Below are 24698 nucleotides of genomic sequence, written 5' to 3'. Positions count from 1 at the left end.
AGGAGTGGGCCCTGAGTTCTCAGCTCCTCCGGGGCAGAGATTGGGAGGCCGCCATTTTCACTCTCGTCCTCCAAAGCTGTACAGAAAGCTTGCAGGGAACAAAAGCTCCCGAGAGTAAACCCAAGCAGATTACTTAGCCCGGACCCGGCAAGGGCGGGGCAATTCTGCCTCAGGCAAAGACATTTGGGAACCACAGCAACAGGCCCCTCCCCCAGAAGATTAGCAAGAACAGCCAGCCAAGACCAAGTTTACCATCAATGAAAACGGCAGAACTCCAGGGCTAGGGGAATACTGCACATAGAATGCATGGCTTTTTTCCCATGATTCTTCAGTCTGAATTTCAAAGTTAATTTTTTTCTTAACTTTTTCTTTTTTTTTTTGAATTTTTCTTCTTCCCTTTTTCAACCAACATCTTATCAATGCCTTTTTAAAAAATCTTTTTTATTTTTCATTTTTAAGTCATATTCTATCCCTTCATAGTAGTTAACCTTATTTTTGATGTATATATATATCAAAAATGATCTAAGTGTGAAACACTTTCTCTATGAAAAGTTAATGAACATTATGAGGAAATGTGTGAGCTGCAACTGGCTGTTTTCCAGACGGGTATATATAAGTTGTTCTCTTTTTAAAATTTTGGGATACAGTCTCTTCTAACAGACCAAAATATACCCTAAATCTCTAGTGTATGGCTTTGTGCTAGTCTCCTGCCTGATGACATTCTCTCCTTTTTTTTTTTTAAAAGATCCTCTTCTTTCTTTTTTCAACCAACTTCTTATCTTATCAATTCCTTTTATAAAATTTTTGATAATTTTCATCTTTACAGTCATATTCCATCCCTTCATTGTATTTACCCTTATTTTTGTACATATATAAGGTTTTCTTTCGTTAAAATTTTGGGACGCACTTTCTTCTAACAGACCAAAATACGCCCAAAATCTAGTGTGTGGCACTGATCTATGCACCAGCCTGATCATATTTGATCATATTCTGGTTTTTTTTTGTTTCTTTGTTGGTTGGTTGGTTTATATCTTTTTCTTTTTTCTTTCTTTCCCTTTTTTCCCCCCGGTTTCAGGTCCCTTCCGATTTGTTTAGCGTGTATTTTTCTGGGGTTGTTGTTACCCTGTTAGCATAGTGTTCTCTCATTCATCTATTCTCCTCTGGACAAAATGACAAGACAGGAAAAAATCACCTCAAAAAAAAAAAAAAAAAACAAGAGGCAGTACTGACTGCCAGGGACCTAATCAATACGGACATTAGTAAGATGTCAGAACTAGAGTTCAGAATGACGATTTTAAAGATACTAGCTGGGCTTGAAAAAAGCATGGAAGATATTAGAGAAAACCCTTTCTGGAGAAATAAAAGAACTAAAATCTAACCAAGTCAAAATCAAAAAGGCTATTAATGAGGTGCAATAAAAAATGGAGGCTCTAACTGCTAGGATAAAGGAGGCAGAAGAGAAAATTAGTGATATAGAAGACCAAATGATGAAAAATAAAGAAGCTGAGAAAAAGATAAACAACTACTGGATCACAAGGGCAGAATTCGAGAGGTAAGTGATACCATAAGACAAAACAATATTAGAATAATTGGGATCCCAGAAGAAGAAGAAAGAGACAGAGGGGCAGAAGGTATATTGGAGCAAATTATAGCAGAGAACTTCCCTAATTTGGGGAAGGAAACAGGCATCAAAATCCAGGAGGCTCAGAGAACTCCCCTCAAAATCAATAAAAATAGGTCAACACCCTGACATCTAATAGTAAAACTTATGAGTCTCAGAGACAAAGAGAAAATCCTGAAAGCAGCTCAAGAGAAGAGATCTGTAACCTATAATGGTAGAAACATTAGATTGGCAACAGACCTATCTACAGAGACCTGGCAGGCCACAAAGGACTGGCATGATATATTCAGAGCACTAAATGAGAAAAATATGCAGCCAAGAATACTATATCCAGCTAGGCTGTCATTGAAAATAGAAGGAGAGATAAAAAGCTTCCAGGACAAACAAAAACTAAAGGAATTTGCAAACACGAAACCAACCCTACAAGAAATATTGAAAGGGGTCCCCTAAGCAAAGAGAGAGCCTAAAAGTAACATAGACCAGAAAGGAACACAAACAATATACAGTAACAGTCACCTTAGAGGCAATACAATGGCACTAAATTCATATCTTTCAATAGTTACCCTGAATGTATATGGGCTAAATGACCCAATCAAAACACACACGGTATGAGACTGGATAAAAAAACAAGACCCATCGATATGCTGTCTGCAAGAGACTCATTTTAGACCGAAAGACACCCCCAGATTGAAAGTGAGGGGGTGGAAAACCATTTACCATGCTAATGGACACCAAAAGAAAGCTGGGGTGGCAATCCTTATATCAGACAAATTAGATTTTAAACCAAAGCCTGTAATAAGAGATGAGGAAGGACACTATATCCTACTTAAAGGGTCTATCCAACAAGAAGATCTAACAATTGTAAATATCTATGCCCCTAACATGGGAGCAGACAATTATATAAGCCAATTAATAACAAAAGCAGAGAAACACATCGACAACAATACAATAATACTGGGGGACTTTAACACCCCCCTCACTGAAATGGACAGATCATCTAAGCAAAAGATCAACAAGGAAACAAAGACTTTAAATGACACACTGGACCAAATGGACTTCACAGACATATTCAGAACATTCCATCCCAAAGCAACAGAATACACATTCTTCTCTAGTGCCCATGAAACATTCTCCAGAACAGATCACATCCTAGGTCACAAATCAGGTCTCAACCGGTACCAAAAGATTGGGATCATTCCCTGCATATTTTCAGATCATAATGCTTTGAAACTAGAACTCAATAACAAGAGGAGAGTCGGAAAGAACTCAAATACGTGGAGGCTAAAGAGCATCCTACTAAAGAATGAATGGGTCAACCAGGAAATTAAAGGAGAATTTAAAAAATTCATGGAAACCAATGAAAATGAAAACACAACTGTTCAAAATCTTTGGATGCAGCAAAGGCAGTCCTAAGAGGAAAGTATATAGCAATACGAGCCTTTCTCAAGAAACAAGGTCTCAAATATACAACCTAACCCTACACCTAAAGGAGCTGGAGAAAGAACAGCAAATAAAGCTTAAAATCAGCAGAAGAAGAGAAATAATAAAGATCAGAGCAGAAATCAATGAAATAGAAACCAAAAGAACAGGAGAACAGATCAACGAAACTAGGAGCTGGTTCTTTGAAAGAATTAACAAGATTGATAAACCCCTGGCCAGACTTTCAAAAAGAAAAGAGAAATGACCCAAATCAACAAAATCATGAATGAAAGCAGAGAGATTATTATAAGAACATATTATGAGAACATATTATAAGAACATATTATTATAAGAACATATTATGAGCAACTATATGCCAGCAAATTAGATAATCTAGAAGAAATGAATGCATTCCTAGAGATGTATCAACTACCCAAACTGAAGCAGTAAGAAATAGAAAACCTGAACAGACCTATAACCACTAAGGAAATTGAAGTAGTCATCAAAAATCTCCCAAAAAACAAAGCCCAGAGCCAGATGGCTTCCCAGGGAAATTCTACCGAACATTTAAAGAAGAATTAATACCTATTCTTCTGAAACTGTTCCAAAAAATAGAAATGGAAGGAAAACTTCCAAACTCGTTTTATGAGGCCACTGTTACCTTGATCCCAAAACCAGACAACGACCCCATCAAAAAAGAGAATTACAGACCAATATCCTTGATGAATATGGATGCAAAAATTCTCACCAAAATACTAACCAATAGGATCCAACAGTACATTAAAAGGATTATTCACCACAACCAAGTGGGATTTATCCCTGGGCTGCAAGGTTGGTTCAACATCTGCAAATCAATCAGTGTGATACCATGCATTAATAAAAGAAAGAACAAGAACCATATGATCCTCTCAGTAGATGCAGAAAAAGCATTTGACAAAGTACAACATCCTTTCTTGATCAAAACTCTTCAGAGTATAGGGAGAGAAGGTACATAACTCAAAATCATAAAATCCATCTATGAAAAACCCACAGCCAATATCATTCTAAATGGGGAAAAACTGAGAGCTTTCCCCCTAAGGTCAGGAACACAGCAGGATGTCCACTATCACCACTGCTACTCAACATAGTATTAGAAGTCCTAGCCACAGCAATCAGACAACAAAAAGAAATCAAAGGCATCCGAATCGGCAAAGAAGAAGTCAAACTCTCACTCTTTGCAGATGATATGATACTTTATGTGGAAAACACAAAAGACTCCACCCCAAAACTGCTAGAATTCATACAGGAATTCAGTCAAGTGGCAGGATATAAAATCAATGCACAGAAATCAGTGGCATTCCTATACACCATCAACAAGAAAGAAAGAGAAATTAAGGAGTCGATCCCATTTACAATTGCACCCAAAACCATAAGATACCTAGGAATAAATCTAACCAAAGAGGCAAAGGATCTGTACTCAGAAAACTGTAAAATACTCATGAAAGAAATTGGGGAAGACATAAAGTAATGGAAAAACGTTCCATGCTCATGGATTGGAAGAACAAATATTGTGAAGATGTCAATGCTACCTAGAGCAATCTACACATACAATGCAATCCCTATCAAAATACCATCCACTTTTTTCAAAGAAATGGAACAAATAATCCTCAAATTTGTATGGAACCAGAAAAGACCCCGAATAGCCAGAGGAATGTTGAAAAGCAAAGCAAAGCTGGTGGCATCACAATTCCGGACTTCAAGCTCTATTACAAAGCTGTCATCATCAAGACAGTATGCTACTGGCACAAAAACAGACACATAGATCAATGGAACAGAATAGAGAGCCCAGAAATGGACCCTCAACTCTATGGTCAACTAATCTTTGACAAAGCAGGGAAGAATGTCCAATGGCAAAAAGACAGTCTCTTCAACATGGTGTTGGGAAAATTGGATAGCCACATGCAGAAGAATGAAACTGGACCATTTCCTTACACCACACACAAAAATAGACTCCAAATGGTTGAAAGACCTCAATGTGAGACAGGAGTCCATCAGAATGCTAATGGAGAACACAGGCAGGAACTTCTTCCTCGAAACATCGCCAAAGGCAAGGGAAGCAAGGGCAAAAATGAGCTTTGGGACTTCATCAAGATGAAAACCTTTTGCACAGCAAAAGAAACAGTCAACAAAACCAAAAGACAACCGACAGAATGGGAGAAGATATTTGCAAATGACATATCAGATCAAGGGCTAGTATCCAAAATCTATAAAGAACTTATCAAACTCAACACCCAAAGAACAAAGAATCCAATCAAGAAATGGGCAGAAGACATGAACAGACATTTTTCCAAAGAAGACATCCAAATGGCCAACAGACACATGAAAAAGTGTTCAATATCGCTTGGCATCAGGGAAATCCAAATCAAAACCTCAATGAGATACCACCTCACACCAGTCAGAATGGCTAAAATTAACAAGTCAGGAAACGACAGATGCTGGCGTGGATGCGGAGAAAGCGGAACCCTCCTACACTGTTGGTGGGAATGCAAGCTGGTGCAGCCACTCTGGAAAACAGTATGGAGGTTCCTCAAAAAGTTGAAAATAGAGCTACCATAAGACCCAGCAATTGCACTACTGGGTATTTACCCCAAAGATACAAATGTAGGGATGTGAAGGGGTACGTGCACCCCGATGTTTATAGCAGCAATGTCCACAATAGCCAAACTATGGAAAGAGCCAAGATGTCCATCAACAGATGAATGGATAAAGAAGATATGGTGTATGTGTGTATATATATATACAATGGAATATTATGCAGCCATCAAAAGGAATGAAATCTTGCCATTTCGAACGACGTGGATGGAAGTGGAGGGTATTATGCTGAGCATTTCAAAATAAGTCAATCAGGGAAAGACATGTATCATATGACCTCACTGATATGAGGAATTCTTAATCTCAGGAAATAAACTGAGGGTTGCTGGAGTGGTTGGGGGTGGGAGGGATGGGGTGGCTGGGTGATAGACACTGCGGAGGGTATGTGTTATGGTGAGTGCTGTGAATTGTGTAAGACTGTTGAATCACAGACCTGTACCTCTGAAACAAATAATACATTATATGTTAAAAAAAAAAAGAAGATAGCATGAGGGGAAGAATGAAGGGGGGGAAATCGGATGGGGAGATGAACCATGAGAGACAATGGACTCTGAAAAACAAACTGACGGTTCTAGAGGGGAGGGGGGTGGGAGGATGGGTTAGCCTGGTGATGGGTATTAAGGAGGGCACGTTCTGCATGGAGCACTGGGTGTTATACACAAACAATGAATCATGGAACACTATATCAAAAATTAATGATGCAATGTACGGTGATTAACATAACATAATAAAGAAAAACAGAAAAAAAAAAAGAAGATAGCAGGAAGGGAAAATGAAGAGGGGGAAATCGGAGGGGGAGACAAACCATGAGAGACTATGGACTCTGAGAAACAAACTGAGGGTTCTAGAGGGGAGGGAGTGGGGGGATGGATTAGCCTGGTGATTGGTATTAAAGAGGGCACATACTGAATGGAGCACTGGGTGTTATACACAAACAATGAATCATGGAACACTACATCAAAAACTAATGATGCAATGTATGGTGATTAACATAATAAAAAACACAATGAATTGATAATTAGCATTTTTTTATAGTATTTCAAATGAATGAAAATTCTGGATACTACACTGTCATATAGTATACTAATCAAAAGTAGCGTTAGTTACGAACTACACATTCTGAAGGAAATTCAATTCTTAGGTGGTATGAAATGATAATGAAGAATATAATAAGACTACTCAAACATAAAGCAAGACTATTCCTAAAACTAAACTAGAATTTTTTTTTTAAAGATTTTATTTATTTATTTGAGAGAAAGAGAGAGTGAGAGAGAGCACAAGCAGGGGTAGCGGCAGGCAGCGGGAGAAGCAGGCTCCCTGCCGAGCACAGAGCCCGATTCAGGACTCCATCCCAGGACTCTGGGATCATGATCTGAGCTGAAGGCAGACGCTTAACTGACTGAGCACCCAAGCATCCCTAGAATTTGTTTCTAAACTGTTTCTAACATTGGCATTAGCCACCGAAGATGTTTCAATTATGTATCACTAAATCTACAAATTTTGTCAGTTCTACAGAATCAATAATGTATACAGTCTCCTGACATAGATTACGATAAATCTGCAATTTGCAATTGCAACCTCTGCTGCAGTTTCAGATGTATATTGCCTCTCTTCTCACGTGGCAACAATATTCAGAAAGCCCTAAACAGGGAATCAAGATTTTTTTCAAAATGTAAGACAATGGACAAAACAGGGTACGATATGGGAAATTTGTTTCATCAACAACCTTTTTTTTTTTTTTTTAAGATTTTATTTATTTATTTGACAGAGAGTGAGAGAGCACAAGCAGGAGAAGCAGCAGGCAGAGGGAGAGGGAGAAGCAGGCTCCCTGCTGAACTTCAGAGAGCCCGATGCGGGGCTCGATCCCAGGACCCTGGGATCATGACCTGAGCTGAAGGCAGCTGCTCAACTGACTGAGCCATCCAGGCGCCCCTCATCAACAACCTTTTATTATCAGACGGGCACAAAGCAAACAGCGTTCTGACGATTTAATTTAATAGAAAGTTTCTAGACTAACACCTGTTCATATAGGCAAGTCAAGAAATAATATTTCTATATTCAATATGCAGTCTATATGTATAAGTATGAGCATGATAAATACGCTGCTGGATAATTAAAGAATAAATTGAATCTAACCTACCATTTACTGAGGGCCTATACTATACACAGAAATGAAGACCTATTTTAACAGGTATTTGGTAGTCCTCTAGAATTAAAAAAAGAGTTCATGCCCCTCAAGAACTCATAGTCTAGTGAGTTTTATGTGATATTACAGAAAATAAAAGGATTTTATAAACGCTACTACTCACAAGAAAAGGAATAGTATCACTCCTTTCTAAAAACATGTAGAAAAAGGAAGGTCTTAATAATGCATCAGCACCACCTTTCACAACAAATGCAGTTAACAGGAGAGCATAGGAACTCCCATATTTTTAGCACCTTCTAAATTACAGTCACAGAGCTAAATATTGAATATGCTATTCCATAATACATTAGCTCATATCTTTACATCATCAGGCGGCATTACCCTGCCCATTTCATGGGTAAGAAAACAAAACCAAAAGAATTATAGAACTTGCTCGAGATGAAGCAGCCAGAACAAGTGGTGCACATTCTCACTCAACCCCCAAAGCATGTAAAGCAGATGCTTAAATAGGCAATCATGCTAGCAATGCAAGTGGCAGCAACTATTATGAAATACCATTAATCTGAATCTACAGTTCCTAACCTTTTATCTTTCGCTCAGGACCTGTGGTGTTCAGTGGTGTTAAACAGCTACTCTTGCTGCTATCAGGCATGGGGTCCTCCACACTAAATGAAACCCAGAGGCTTTCTACTGCCTAACAATATACCCCACCCCCATGTTATACTTATTAAGAATGTAACTTCTAGATTCCAACGTTCCTTTTAAGCACTACATTCTTATAAAATATAGTCTGTGTTTTCAAAGGCCACGATGTTCAAGATCAATTTTGCATTAATGAACAATCATAAACAATTTGTGTTTTCTAAAGGTCAAATCTTCATTTACAACAAGTAAAGATTTTGCTTCATTCACATAAAAACTACACACGATTTCTGAGTAGTTCTGTATCATTCGGGACATGGTTTGACAGCAGTAAGGAACTATGCCCCAATCTCAGTGGCATAATACAGTAAGTTTATTTCTAGCTCATGCTGCAAGCTCAGCAGGAGGAGCTCTGTTCAATGTAGTCAGGAACCCAGGCTGATGGGTCCTCTCTATCTTGACATGTATTTCTTCTATCAGAAAGATAGGAATAGGGGTGCCTGGGTGGCTCAGCCAGTTGAGCAGCTGCCTTCGGCTTGGGTCATGGTCCTGGGGTCCTGGGATCGAGCCCCCGTCTGGCTCTCTGCTCGGCGGAGAGCCTGCTTCTCCCTCTCCCTCTGCCTGCCACTCTGCCTACTTGTGCTCTCTCTCTGTCGAATAAATAAATAAAATCTTAAAAAAAAAAAAAAGGAAAGACAGGAATGGGGATATGGCAACTGATACATGAATTCTTAAAGCTTCTGCCTGGAAGTGACATACATAAATCACATTCATTCACATCCATTTGGCCCAATCTAGTCACATTTAGCTTCAAGGGTCAGTAAAGTACATGCCTACCATGTAACCCAAGGTCGGGGGAGAAATTTGGAAATATTTAGTGATTAGCACTAACAACTATTACAAAATTTAACAGATATTTTCTCAAACTAAAATATCTTTTTCCTTCACAGAAGTGGCACAATCCCCACAAATTTACTGAGTATTTACTATGTGTCAGGCACTGAACGAGGCCTTATCAGAACTGTCTCTAATCTTCAGTACAATCAGCAAAGAAGAAATTATTGGTATTTTATGAATAAATAAATAGGCTCCAGGAGATTAAGTAAATTATTCAAGGTTGCACACAACCAGTGAATGGTAAAAGTGGAATCTGAATCCAGAGTAGTCTAATTCTAAAGCCTGCTCATTCCACTACGAAATTGCCAACTGTATGTTCAAAAGGCAGTCAAAAAGAGAGAGAGAGGGAGAAAGAGAGTTTAAGGTTACATTTTCCCCCATCCTAACTCAAACTAAAACATCAGGATGGATGATCTAAAATCACTGATAGAAATATAAACAGTGGAAAAGAGAAGCCAATTGCCAAGACTTCATTTCCAAGATGTTTTCTTTAAAGGGGGAAAAAATCAGAAGTCACTTGGCATACAAATGCACTAATACAAATAAATATGTCTGTGAGAAATTTCAAAGAAAAAAACCTTCTTTCATCTGGTATTAGTGAAAAGCAGTAAGTCATATTCTTTTCATAAAGAGCTCAATTAACTTGTGAATTGTTGTCTACATCCCTACATCCTGACAGTTGAAAAAAGAGTTGATAATCTCTTTATCAAAGAAACAGAAAGAACAAAAGACTAAATAACATTCTGAAAAGTGAAAAATGTTCATAGTTTTGGCCTGCTAGGGCAAGCTATCAAAAAAAAAAAAATCAAAATTAACTTTTAGATATTTTAAAAGAAAGAACAAAAAGCAAACCATGCAATAGGTATGCATAATACCAAATTAAATCTGGGATGAACGACAATAATTGTTGGATAATCTTTTCCAATGAAATGAAAGAAAAAGGTATTACCACATAGGTGGCAACCAAAGCCAATCTATCCTCACAAGAGAATCTAATGTGTTTGGTGTTCGAAAATATAGTACTTGTTGTAACACCATTTAAAGTCTATTGCAAATAAAATAAAAACCCAATATAAACATCCCAAATCTTCAGACAAAAGCTCTGTAACAAATGCTCTCCTTTCATGAAATGTACTAAGCCTACAGAGTCAGATTAAATCAAGCCTGAACAGAACTTCTCTACTGTCAATAGGATATTAGTTCTTTTTTAACATTTGCAAAAGTACAAAAGGCTAAAGCGACAGACATCTTTAACATAAGCTCCTCTAAACTTAACTCGGAATGTTTCACTTAAAAGCCTGAGGTAACACAACATGTCAAATATTTATTTATTTGTTTTGTGCATTTGAACACTGACTCCCAAAACCTTTCATGTTACAAGGCTGATGTTTGGAATTTTTTTTCTTTCTACATGCTGAGACTATAATTTACTTGAAGAATGTATTTTATGCATGAGGAGTTTGGATAAATATGCCATATTTTATATACATTTAAAATAATGTCAGGATGAAGAAACTAAATTGTTTTTCAACACCACTAGAGAGACAAAGAGATTGTGTGTGTGCATGCATTGCCTCAAAAGACTTGTGACAGATAAAGAAAAACATTTGAAAACATGAATAATTGGAAGACTTCTTGGTCATCTCTCTGGATTTGAATTCCAGCTCTACATTTGATAGGACTGCCTCATTTTTGTTGATTCAGTTTCCTCATCTGTAAAACAGGGCTACAAATAACATTTCTGAAAGCTCTTTTGAGGAAAATAATGTACATAAAATGTTTAACATAGTCCCTGGCACATAGCAGGGGCTCAGTAAATGTTAGCTACTGCAGCTACCACTGTACTGATTATCTTTTTAAAGGACAGATCAAATTTTCACAAAACATCTTCTTCCTCTTTTGAAATCTGATGGTGTTCAAATGTCTATTCTCTCATTTGGCACCTAACATATAAACCATTTACTTTCTGCTAGTACATATCTGCAACAATCACCAATTACCTCATGCTCCCCACGTATGCTGAAATCACAGAAATCCTTGTGCTCTAACCAGTGAATGACCATATGAAGTGATGCCCTAAGATTGGATTTAATAATGGATTTGGGTAAGGTAACAATTGCAATAATAAGAGTTAACATTTACTGACTAATTACTACATACAAGGTATTGTTCTAACAACTCATTCAATCCTAGCAATAATCCTAATCCCATTTTAACAAAGCAAAGAAATGAGGCAAAAGAAAGATAATCGGTCCAACATCACACAAAGTGGTATCCAAATCCAAGCAACAGACTCCAATTCCTGAGCAGGATCCTAGTCTCTCAGGTGAGACCAGACCATTATAAAAAGACTTATAAATACCTGAGTTTAGACTTTACTCTGAGGGCAAAAAATTCACTGAATGGCTTTAAACTGGAAGCACAGGATCAGAATACTCTCTGGTTATAGTTTGGAAATGAACTGGACAGGTGAGACAAGAGACGCGTGGAAACCTATAAGAAGGCAGTTGTGGTACCAAGGCAAAGGAAGCCTTGATCAAGGAGGAGAGCAGCAACAGTGGGCATGGAGAGAGTCTCAGGGATTTGACATTTATTAAAGAGGCAAAATAGATAATTCTTGGTGACTGACGATATCGTAGTAATTGAAAAGGAGAAGTTTGGGATGGTGGCCAAATTTCCAACTGGGGCCAACGGGGTAGGTGGCATTTCCGTTTATTGCAATCAACACTTGATGAAAAACAGAGTTTAGGGTAGAAGAGGTTAGGGGAGGGGTTGAGACAGTGACAATATGTTCAATTTGAGAAAAATTTATTTTGAGGGGCAGCGAGATAACTAAGCAAGCAGCTCAGGAGAGATCTGAGACACAGATATAGATTAGGGGGTCGTCAGTATATACATGGTAACTGAACCCAGAGAAATGTGTAAGAGTACCCACAGAGAGTATGAAGAGTAAGAAAAGGTGAGGTCCTAGAAAAGAATATTGAATACAAGAACACTTAAGGATGGTAGAAGTAAGAGAGGGACAAAAAGAGGATGGAGGAGTGACTAGACAAAGAGGAAAAACATGATTTCAGGGAAACTAAGGAGAATGTTTTAAGGGATGACACATGGACAACAATGTTGTAACCAGTTGAGAGACCTGATAAGAACATAAACGTGCCTGGGAGATTTAGTTACAGGGTGTCTTTGATGATCTCAGCGAAATGAATCTCAGAAGCATAGTATGTGGAAATCAGATTACAGCGGCACAGAAGAAGGCCAAACAGCAAGTATGGGCAAATGATTTGAGAAATTTGGCTATACAAAGGAAGAAAGAAATAAGGTACTAACTGGAAGAAACAAGGGGCAAGAAAGGGTTCTTTTCCTCTCCTTGTCCCTCCCTTTCTTTTTAACAGGTAAACACTGTTCTAAGCATTCCAACTTTAGTCTAAGTCTTTCCTGATACTATCAACTCTATCTGCATTACTGTCCTCATCACCAACCTCTTAACCTCCTGTGTTTAAATTCCACTAATCTTTCAAGGCCTGGATAAGATGCTACCTGTTAGTGAAACATTCACTACACTTACTAACTGAAACTAATCACAGTACCCTTCCTGTTTGTTGCACTTTGTTTATGACACGGGTAGGATACTGTACACGCTATAGTAAAGTAATTGATGTACAAATGTCTTTGTCCATTTGAGCTGCTTCAACAAAATGCCATAGTCTTAGTAGCTTATAAACAATAGAAACTTACTGCTCATAGTTCTAGAGGCTAAGAAGTCCAAGATCAAGGCACCAGTGTCTGGTAAGATTCAGTGTGTGGTGAGAACCAGTTTCCTGGTGTGTGGGATGGCACTTTCTTGCAGTGTCTTCACATGGCAAAAGGACCAAAGTATCTCTCTTGGGCCTGTTTTATAAGGACACTGATCCCATTCATGAGGGTTCCACCTGCATAGCCTAATCACCACCAAAAGGCCCCTCCTTCTATACCATCACCTGGAAGGTTAGAATTTTAATATATGAATCTGAAGGGGGACACAAACATCCAGACCATGGCAACAAGTATCATCTCTGCTGGCAAACCGTGAATCTTTTTTAACTACCAAAGTGCTGCACATAGAAATATTCAATAAATATTTCTTGAATGAACAAAACTCAACCATCAATAATATATGTTGTTATTACTTCAGCAGATGATGGGGGCGAGGGAGGAAGAGAGGAATATAACAGATCTGAGAACACATCACCAATCCAAACTCCTACCACCTGGTCTGTGATGATAAGGGGAGCCGGAGGCATTGTGAACTTAGGAAAAAAAAACCTCTCACGTCCTATTTTCTACAGGGACACTGTAGTGTAGCGCAGAGCTTCCCAATGGGTGGGCCTGCCACAAATAACTGACCAGTATCACTAGGTACTAAATCCTTCTTTACTCTGACTTGACTCAGTGGGATCCAGGGAGAGACCTCTAGGTTATCCATCATCTCCAGGTCAGTTGCCTCCAGTTGTAAGCAGCCTAGCCATTTCCCCCACCATGCTGTAAACACACGCACATTTTCTAGGTATGACATGATGTGGAAAAGACTGCAAGTACTGGTGTGGTCACATAGGTAAGAAAATGAGAACAGGCTCTGAGATTAAAGAGACCTTAAAGCAAACCTCATCTCTGTTTATTTCTAGTTCTATAATCCTTGGCAAGTTACTTGGCCTCTCAAAGCCTCAGTTCCCTCACGTGGAATATGGAGAAGATAATAGTACCTACCCTAGTGTATAGTGGGTACTAGGAAGGATTAACCCAATACTGTTTAAACACAATGCCTGACACATAATAAGCATTCAGTAAATACTAGCTAGCTATAATTATTTCATCTTTCATCAGAGTGTCACCATCCACAGCCCTCTCCAACTGCCAAAGAGGGACAAAATGGCTCAGATGCTCTGGCGGACACTGACTAGTAGGGTGGATTTTTTAAGTCACGGGAACTTTGTATACTATTTACATGTAAAGTTCCTATTAATATATGACTCCTTCAAAGCTGATAAAACTTAAATATCTGTTCCTCAGATTCACAATATTTGTCTCTTTCACTAGTGTGTTGATAGCCCTTGCCATAAACATTTAAAATTTCTTCCACTCATGTTGCAGGCCAAGAAATCAGACTTTCTGCACTATTTCCTATATGAGAATATAGAAGGTTCTACTTAGGGTACATTAGTCACACGCCACAAAACTGGGCACTGAAATAAGGCATGCTGTGCCCAAAGTGTGACCTGTATAATGACTCCCACCTTGTAGATGACCACTCACAGGGTAGACTTCACTGACAGGTGGAAAAAAAAAAAAAGAAAAAGAAGGGAAATTATGCTGAAAAGAAGAGATAGGCTGAATTTAAACAAAAAGTTCACAGCCAAAAAAAAGAGGGGGAGGGCCCCTGGGTGGTTCAGTTGGTTAAGTGTCTACCTTGGGCTCACTCAGGTCATGATCCCAGGGTGCTGGGATCCCTGCTCAGCAGGGGAAGGGGTCTTCTTCTCCCTCTACCCCTCCCTCTGCTCATGTTCTCTCTCTCGCACTCTCTCTCAAATAAATAAATAAAATCTTAAAAAAAAAGTTCAACAGCCAAGAGAGGGAATCTAGTCAGATTTGCAGGGTTAGAAATGGGGCAGGAGGTCAAGATCTAAATATTATTAACCCATAAAAACAGTTAAACCCAAAGGAATTATGATTTGGAAAGAATAGTTTTAGACAAGACAGAACATTTTACAAGGTGGGTGTGATCAGCCTAATATCCATTTAATTCATTTCTGGAGAGGAAACATTTGGTTCTTGAAGAGAAATGAAGCAGAGCAGAATTAGAACTAAATTCAGTAAGCTAAAAGATGAGACTTGTGAGATGTTCTATACACACAATAAAATTCTAGCCACTCTCTTTTATGACAACAGCTGTTAGTAACATTCCAATTTCTGCTTTACGTCAAAGTTTCATATTTCAATTGTAGCTTATTATTACTGTAGCCAATTTGATCTGAAAACCAAGAATGTAAAACCTGTCTTCTACAACCTAGTTTCAGACTTATGAAATTTCAAGTAGTTCAGAGCTTTAAAAAATAACAATCTCTTTTTATAAATCTCTTTGGAAATCTAGTCAGTCATTTTTCAACAAAATAAACTTTAATGCTACAAGTAAAATAATGTTCTCAAAGGTAATAAATACAGAATAAAGTTTAATATGTTTCTGAGTTCCTACATGAAATTAATATAACTTACCTTTAGAAGATTAAATGTAAGTGACAACTGACTATATGCACTGGCCTTAAGGCTGCAACTATATTGCAGAAATTAAAACTGAAGTCCTTAAAATGTACCAACTGCTGTTTAATACATATCTCTTTACATTTCATAAAAACATATTCATGATAAAATTTCAGAGATGATTATAAATATATACTAATGTATAGTTTCTTCGTTTTAAGAAATTAGTAATAAGGCATAAGGAGGAGTAACATAAATTTAATTCCATTCTAAAATGCCATTCACAGACACATTTGTCACACTTAAAATGACATGATGGATATTTAATGGTAAGTGCCATAAAGCAATTCTAGTTATTTCCTTGACAATATATAATAAAGTAAAAAACAAAAAGACTGAAAGAGAAACGGTGGAGATGGGGAGGGTCAGAGGCAGGGAGGAAGATAGGGAAAGGGAGAGAGGCTGAAACACAAAGACAGAAAGCATAGCCATCTGACTACAAAGGAGCTTTTCTCCTTTCTGGTTTAAAATCTAGTCACAAGAAAGGAGTTCCAAGGATTTCTAATGGCAATTATCAGAAATATTATTTCAAACAGAAAGATTAATAATCCCATGAGATGGTATTTCTGTTATAGTTAAAACTATTTCATACACAAACCCAAAATATGCATTAAGAAAATTGTGACCAAACTTTTACCTTCCTTAATTTCTAGGTCTTTCCGTTTAATTTCAGCTTTCCTCTCAAAACGTGCTTTCCATTACATTGTACATTTAAGAGTACAAAAACAGCTGAATCTTTTGCCATGTTTCTCACATAAATTTCTAAATATTCAACTGTTTTGAAATGATTTATGGTATTTAAAGCAAATTTTTCAAAATTCTACTTCTACCTCTGCCCTAATTGCTGACTGAGCTAAGACAAGTCACAAAAATCCTCAGAGATTCTGTTTCCTCAACAGAAATTACATAATCTCTAATTTGCTCCCTACTCTAAAAATCTATGATCCTCTGAAACATTAAGTATTGGTATTATTCACTTTAAAGGAAAACACTTTTGTTTATGGAATTTTGCAACATATCAAATGAATTTAAAATAACACTGAATCAGCACATAATCCATGAATTCTTAAATTCAGTTATTTTTAGGCTAAATAAGCATCAAGATCTATGTCAAGTATATAAATTGATTCCTACAGTGAAAGTATGACTGAAGTTTGGCTCTACTAGGATAAATAAGCCCCCCGCCCCCACCACCACCAACAAAAAAAAAAGGGTAACGGCCAAATTTTGAGGGCTTTAAAGCATAGAAAAAAATCCTGAAAGAATGGAAAAGAAGCCAGGATGATGATATTGCAGAGGTAAAAGGTGTAGGATCAGAAGTTAGTATGTTTTAAATGTGCTCCTTACTGTAAAAAATTATCTAACCTCCATTTAGGAGACTACATTAAATAAGACAAATTTATCTTGGCGTCTCTATTTTCTCTCTGTAAAACATTCTAATATTCACATTGACTGCTCAGAAATAAAAACACCACTCTCAAATATGACTGCATACACATCTGTTCACACTAGCTGAGTTATATGCCTGTCAAAAATCGGTTGTGTTTGTCCCCAGATGTGTTGATGTCATTTATATTTATTAATGTAATTATGTAACTGACCTACACATTACATAAACCAAAAAGGATTAAATTTTTTTTTCCATGGAAACTGAGTTGAATGCTTTGGAAAGACAACACCTTATAAGTATGGTTTATACAACAAAAACAACTCAGGACCCCAGCTAGGGAACTCATACTTGAAGAAAATGCCTTGGTAAATGAGCGAATATAGATGTGTGCTAATAAAGCACTTAAGATATACACGTACAAACATTTTGGAGAATGCGTTAGTGAAAACAAACCTCATTCCACTGCCCTGAGGGCGGCTTTCCTTGCATAGCTTTTGTCTCTTCAGCGTGGGCATCAGAATGAACACATGAGGAGAAGAACTGCCCTAACTGACCCACAGACCTGCAGCATGACACAGAGCTGGCCCGGTCAACTTGCTTGTTACATGCTATGCTCTGTAGATGCCAGCTAAAACTGGGATAATAAATTAAAGTAAAATACACAATGAATGCTAAAAGAAGTTGATATTGAGAAAAATGTAAGAGAGAGAAGGAGAAACTTAATAATCACTAAGCATCCAAAGTGAGTATATGAATACCTGTTTTCTATTTCATCTAAGAAAAGGACTTGGATAAGCCCATTTCCCCTTGTTAGAGACATTTAGGATATTTGGGGAAAATGTCCTGACTCTATATATTGTCAACTACTAGAATGGGTTGCCAAGAGAGGCAGTGAGATTATAAAGTCTTGGATTTTTTTTTTTTTTTCATTTTAATTTTATAATTTGTTTCTTGAGGTGACTTACAGATGTGCCGCTCAAGATGTGATCCCAGGGCCAGCAGCACTAGCATCACCTGGGAACTTCCTGGAAATGCAGAAGCTAAGATCCCACCCCAGACCAACTGAATCATCATCTGCATTTCAATAAAATCTCCCAGTGATCTGTATGCACATACAAGTTTGAGAATTTCCTTATAGCTTTTACATCAGACATCTGAATTTGTAATAATTCATTTTATACCTCTTGAGCATTAGTAAGTGTGTACTTCGGAATCAGTAAAAAGGAATACCTCATTTAACAACAAAACCTTTCTTTTTCATCCTTATTGGAACTATTTTATTTCTGCTCTTCTAAAGAATAATTTAAAAGAACACTATTTCACCAGGTCAATATTCTTTTAAGGTGAAAGCCATATCAGTCCAACTCATATCCATTCACACAGTTGTTCCTATCATTAGAATGTAATAGAAAATTATAAGGGATATAAGCTAAAATCCAAAAGAAAGAGTCAATAACTTTAGTTAAGCGATCAAAAACTTTAATGACTGTAAGTCTTAGGACTCAAGTAATTTCAACAAGGTTGGCTTGCTATAACAAATTTCCCTACATGTTTCATACCAGAAGTTGCTAGTGATTTTAAAAGGTGAGGGGAGTCTCCTCTTCTATAAGAATCCCTGAAAATATCTTAAAATGACACCCTGCAAGAAGGGTTTGTACAAAATATTACAATTGGTACAATTACAATTGGTACAATTGAGAATTATCCAATTCCAAAAGCATCTTTTTAACACTCAAGCAAGAAACATAAGATAAAATAGCAATTGTGCTCCTATTACTAGAGCTTGATGTTTCTGTGATAGAAGACATTAACTCTGATAAGCTCAACTGCTTTCCATTATCAGATTCTGAATATTATTCTTGTTCTGAATGTGCTTTAAGGAGCTTAAAACTGTAAGAATTACATACTCCATTTTAGTGAACAAACAAATCACCTCAGAAAGCATTCCAAGGTAGCTTGGATTCAGAGGACCCGGGCTGCCACAAGCAACTTAATTCTCTAAGGCCTGGGAACCCAAAGTTATGTTTTCCTCTTCCTTTTATTTTGCGTTTTAGGATGACGGGAACACGATAAACAGCCAGCCCTCAGTCACCATCCAGGCCCCACCAGTACAAAGAGGCTTTGTGATTGACAAGAGCATATAAAAAAGGGAGGAGGAGACCCACTTTTTTCTTCCTCTAGGGAAGACTATGGCTGAAATTTTAGAACTTAAAAGCTTCTCCCGTTTCGACCAGCTCACCTTGCAGGTAAACACCTTCCTGGTTCAGTGACTCAATCACAAATTAGAGACAGAATCTGTGCTGAAAACTGATAATGGTGGAAAAATATTCTTTTACTGTAACTTTCAGCTCAGTGCAGCTGTAACGTACTTCCTCCCCCAGGAAGCCCTGTCACTAAACCCGTGCAGCACGAAAAATAAGCCTTCATGAGTGGAGATTTTATTTGACATTTTAAGGATACAGATTGGAATAAATCCAAATATTTCCAATTTTTGCTGTGACTTTTTAAAAAATGTCTAGAATAGATCATGAAAGAAAAAGAATTGATGATACATGACATAAATACTAATATAATTTCCTTCTATGCCCTTCCATTCAATTCAATAATTTTCTACGGCAAGGACAGCGATTTAAAACATCTCCCTCAAAATAAAAGGACACTACAGCAAAATTCTTCTTCAATATATAATCAAATATAATCTATGAAATACATATTCAAAATATAATCAAGTCATGAACTAATAATTTCTTTTGCCAAAGACTATAATTTAATTTTCATTCAAACTAAATTGGGATGTATTAGCAATGCACTTTCTAGGTATTTAAAGAACATCCTCGTGATCAGTCTTTAAATGGCAATCCATGACTTTTCACTTTGATAAGCAAGACTTATATATAGAGTCAGGACATTTTCCCCAAATATCCTAAATGTCTCTAACAAGGGGAAATGGGCTTACCCAAGTCCTTTTCTTAGATGAAATAGAAAACAGGTATTCATATACTCACTTTGGATGCTTAGCGATTATTAAGTTTCTTTTTCTCTCTCTTACATTTTTCTCAATATCAACTTCTTTTAGCATTCATTGTGTATTTTACTTTAATTTATTATCCCAGTTTTAGCTGTCATCTACGGAGCATAGCATGTAATAAGCAAGTTGACTGGGCCAGCTCTGTGTCATGCTGCAGGTCTGCGGGTCAGTTAGGGCAGTTCTTCTCCTCATGTGTTCATTCTGATGCCTATAAGTCATCAGACTTATATTTAAGAATATTTTCACTAAACGCCTGTTTCATATAAATAACTTTATCTCATCCTTCATCTTGTTTTCCTCCAATTAATAAATACTTTTGATATTGTACCATATCTGCATGTATTTCTGAAATTAGTCTTTGTTGGCAAGCCTATAAACCTTTTTTTAAACTGCACTTTTCAAACGCTACTACCAAGTAAAAAATTTAACATCCTAACTCAGAAATATCAAAAAACGAATTTCAGCACAATGTTGTATTAACAATCTTATATACACTTGAGACTTCTATGGCAGCTTCCTCTTTTGTTTTCCTTCTAATTCCAAAGTGTAGTGTCTCATAACCAAGAGCATACATATCCTAAACTGCAGTTCTGACAATTCTGGAAAGAGAGCTGATAAGCCCTACAGGGCACGTGCATGTTCTTCATTCTGTCATTCTCCAAGGGAACACTCCTTCAAATACACCTGAGAAAAAGAGAAGTCTCCTGATGTTCTGTTTCAGTGTACGCCTATGTGCCCACAAAAACGAGTAGCATCCCTGAGAGGCAGCAACCAGTGGGATATCTGATGGTGGTAACACAAGAAACACCATGCCTCTGTGCAACAAAGGTTTGTTTCCAGTTCAGATTTTTTAATAACATGCTAATTGATATAATTTACATAATATACAAATCACTATTTAAAATGCAACATTCAGTGATTTTTATAGTCCCAGCCTTGTGTACCCATCATCACAATTACTTTAAGAACATTTTCATCACCATTAAAAAAATACTCATTTGTAGTCATTCCCCATTCCCTGCAAGTCCCCTAGTCATAGGCAATGCAAATCTACTTTCTATCTCTATGGATTTGCCTATTCTGGACATATCATATAAATGGAATCATAGACTACATGAATGATCTTTACAGCTCAGACTTAAATAATAAAAATAGCTAACATTTATTGAGTGTGTAAAATATGACAGTCATTTAATTCTTTTATTTGACAGAGAGACAGAGACAGTGAGAGAGGTAACACAAGCAGGGGGAGAGAGAGAGGGAGAAGCAGGCTTCCTGCAGAGCAGGGAGCCCGATGCGGGGCTTGATCCCTGAGCTGAAGGCAGACGCTTAAGGACTGAACCACCCAGGTGCCTCAACAGTCATTTAATTCTTATAATAATCCCATGAGGTAAGTACTATTACTATTCCCACTTTAAGATGAGAAAGCTGATGCACAGAGAGGCTAAGTAGCTTAGGTAAGATCACAAAACAAGTTAGATGAAGTGAAGATTTGAACGTAACGCAGCCTGGCTCCACAGTTCACGCTCTTAACCAACTCTGCTACACTACAGTGCCCCTTACTTACCTCTAAGCAAACTCACACGGTTGAAAACAACAGAAACAAAGTCAGGCTTGAAAAAAACATAGTGAGTTATCATAACCAATAAAATAAGCAATTAACTGCTTCAAATTTGTACATCTGTATCAGCAAAGTCTAAGAACTTTCTGTGATTAGTAGTAATTCTCCTTAAACAAGAAGATGATAGCACACAGAAGAGGATTCCCCGGACTTGAAAGAATAGAAGCTTGGAATCATTATTTTAGTCATGTTCAGATTATTAAGAGTTATCACCAGTTTCTTTTAGTGAAGAACTGAAGACTGGTGTCAGAATCCTTTCTACCGCTTCTAATAATTTGTTGTGTGCACCTGGGCAAGTGGATGTGAGTATAAGTGTGTGTAATTCAAGAGAAGGCTTGCTGCTTAGACTAATCACAGAAAGTTCCTAGTCTTTTCTAATGCAGATATGCCAACAAAAGGCATTTCATCATCCAGCAACATGATATGATCTCATTTGAGAAGTATATCTATGTAGAAGATGTGGAAGGAGAGAGGAAATGAGGAGGGGGGAAGAAAAGGAATAAGGAAGGAAGGGAAAGCAGAAGGCAGAGGGAGAGAAGGCAGGCAGGTGGAGAGGAAAGACAAAGACATAGCAAATGGCCAATAAGGATATACACAAAGGTAGCAGTTATTCTCTGAAAGATTTTGTTTGGTATTTTTCTACAATGAACAAAATATATACATATATGTATTTTACAAAAAAATCAATATAATCTTAATTTGAGGCTATTTGTCCTCTAATGTGTTTTACAAAATTCTGGCTATTTTTCTAATTCACAAGGCATCAGTTCTCATTATAGAGTTAGTTTTATCATTCTTCTTTACTCATCATAATTCCCAAATTTAAAAATCTCTCTAGGCATTATATCATAACTCAACCAAAAAAAGCCAAAAGGTAATTCTTAAAAGTATCTGCAATTACTTCTGTATCGTCTCTTCACAGCTAAATCGCTTCAAGCTTCTATATTTATCATTTATAAATTATATTCAATTCCAAATAATTTTAATCTCATATTTTCAAAACCATTATATTTATATCTCAAGCCCAAATGAAATGGAGTAAGTTATAATTACGACTATGGTGTATAGGTGTGTAAGTTTGCATAGCTGGAATCCCTGGTTTTGGCTAATACTATAGATCTTCTATTGTATACAGTAGAGTGGTGTTTGGGTTAAGAATGAATAATAAATTTAATTCAAAGGAGTTTATAATTTCAGACTTCATTTAAAAGACTCCTATTAAAAGACTTTCCTTTAAGGGAAAGGAAGCTTACATGGAGACAGTAGTTGGCCTACACCTCAGGGTAGCAAGCAGGTCTGCAAGCCAATTTTTGTAATGGACACCTGAAATATTAACGCATTACATTAGAAAGTGGAAAAGCCCTTCCCAGTTGTCTTAGTTCAAGCTAGTATAACAAAATACTAGACACTGGATGGCTTACAAACAACGGAAATCTGTTTCTCACGGCTCTTGGGGCTGGGAAGTCCAAGGCCATGGGTGCCAGCCTACTCAGTGCCTGGTGCAGCCCACCTCCTCATGGACAGAGGCTTCTCCCTGTAACCTCCTATGGCAGAGGAGAGCACGGGCGCTCTCCTCAGCCCCTTTTATACAAGAAGATGATATACCAGCAAATTCTGGGAAAATACTGGCTTTTAACTACACGGAAGATACACAAAAATGAATGTAGATTCTTCCAATACAAATGGCCACTCTAGCAACATAACTTAGGCCTCCTCTTAACCTACTGCTTCTAGCAATTGTTTCCTCTTCCTTATTCCTCCCCTTCTCTATCATTCCCACCTCTACAGGCAAGAGATGAAATAGTCAACTGTGTGAAAACAGGGTCAAGTGCACGGTAGCTGTTTGAAAAATGACAAAAAAAGTGCTGCAGACACTTTCAGGAATCACCTATGGCTTTATTCTGTTGAGTTATGATAGAATATGATGCAATATGATGCCCAGAGAGATTTGGAACGTGGAGTGAAAAGGATACCCTATTTGGCTCCATTCTTTTTTTTTTAAGTTTTTATTTTAATTCCAGTTAGTTAACATACAGTGTTGCATTACTTTTAGGTGTATGTGTAGTGATTCAACAATTCCATACATCACCGGGTGCTCATCACAACAAGTTGCACTCCTTAATCCCCATAACCTTGGTTGGTTCCATTCTTTAGATTTTTTTTAAACCAATTTCCAATGGATGGACTAGCAACTAGTTAAGAGTAAGGCTGGCAACAGAAAGACACAGCCAAATCTTGCTGCTCTGGGAATCTGGGGCCAATACACTTCCTTCCTCCTCACTCTCCTCCCTACCCACCTACCCCAACCCCCACAGCGCCCATCTACCCTATACTTCCAAGACCCCTTCTTCTCTAGCCCCACTTACTGTGCTGCCCCAACACCCCTCCAGTCAGATGGCATCAGAGTAGGGAATAGGGAGGAGAAGAAAGAAAAAGGAAGACAAGTAAAAGGAAAGTCCCAGGTTAAACCATAATCCCACTCTTTTGGCTCTTAAATTTGCGGTATTAGCCTGTTTTTGTTTGTTTGTTTGTTTTAAGATTATTTATTTCGGGGTGGGAGGGAGAGAATCTTTAGCAGACTCCTCACAGAGCACGAGCCCAATGCGGGGCTCTATCTCACGACCTTGAAATCATGACCTGAGCCAAAACCAAGGGTCGGATGCTTAACCACCTGAGCCACCCAGGCGCCACTGTTTCATTTTGCTTTTAACCACTCTCTTCCTGAGAGGTCTAATTCTGTTCTTCTATCCCCTCATTTCCCGTCTCCTATGCTCTGAGCTCTTGCTCTGACAGGGGACGCTGTGGAATAGCTCAAGAACTGGGTAATTTCCAATCCTTTTGCTTTAGCTCTAACATATTGGAAATAAATATATTTTCCCAAAAATATATTATCATAAATATTATTTGTTTCTATAGTACTACTGGCACTATACTCCAAGTACATTTTATGGATTCATTTATAGGTTAATTTTAAAGGATTAGCTTGGAAACTTAAATATCATTTAAAAA

The 24698-nt window shown here is 37.5% G+C and overlaps 1 protein-coding gene across 2 annotated transcripts in view; it reads right to left on the bottom strand.

The window, feature by feature from the left end:
- Positions 1 to 24698, bottom strand: part of TMEM135 (transmembrane protein 135) — a 264541-nt gene that overhangs the window by 61956 nt on the left and 177887 nt on the right. The window lies entirely within an intron of this gene.

Source organism: Halichoerus grypus, chromosome 11 (genome assembly GCF_964656455.1).
Source record: "Halichoerus grypus chromosome 11, mHalGry1.hap1.1, whole genome shotgun sequence".
Taxonomy (NCBI): Eukaryota; Metazoa; Chordata; class Mammalia; order Carnivora; family Phocidae; genus Halichoerus; species Halichoerus grypus.
This window is presented reverse-complemented; position numbering and strand designations above follow the sequence as displayed.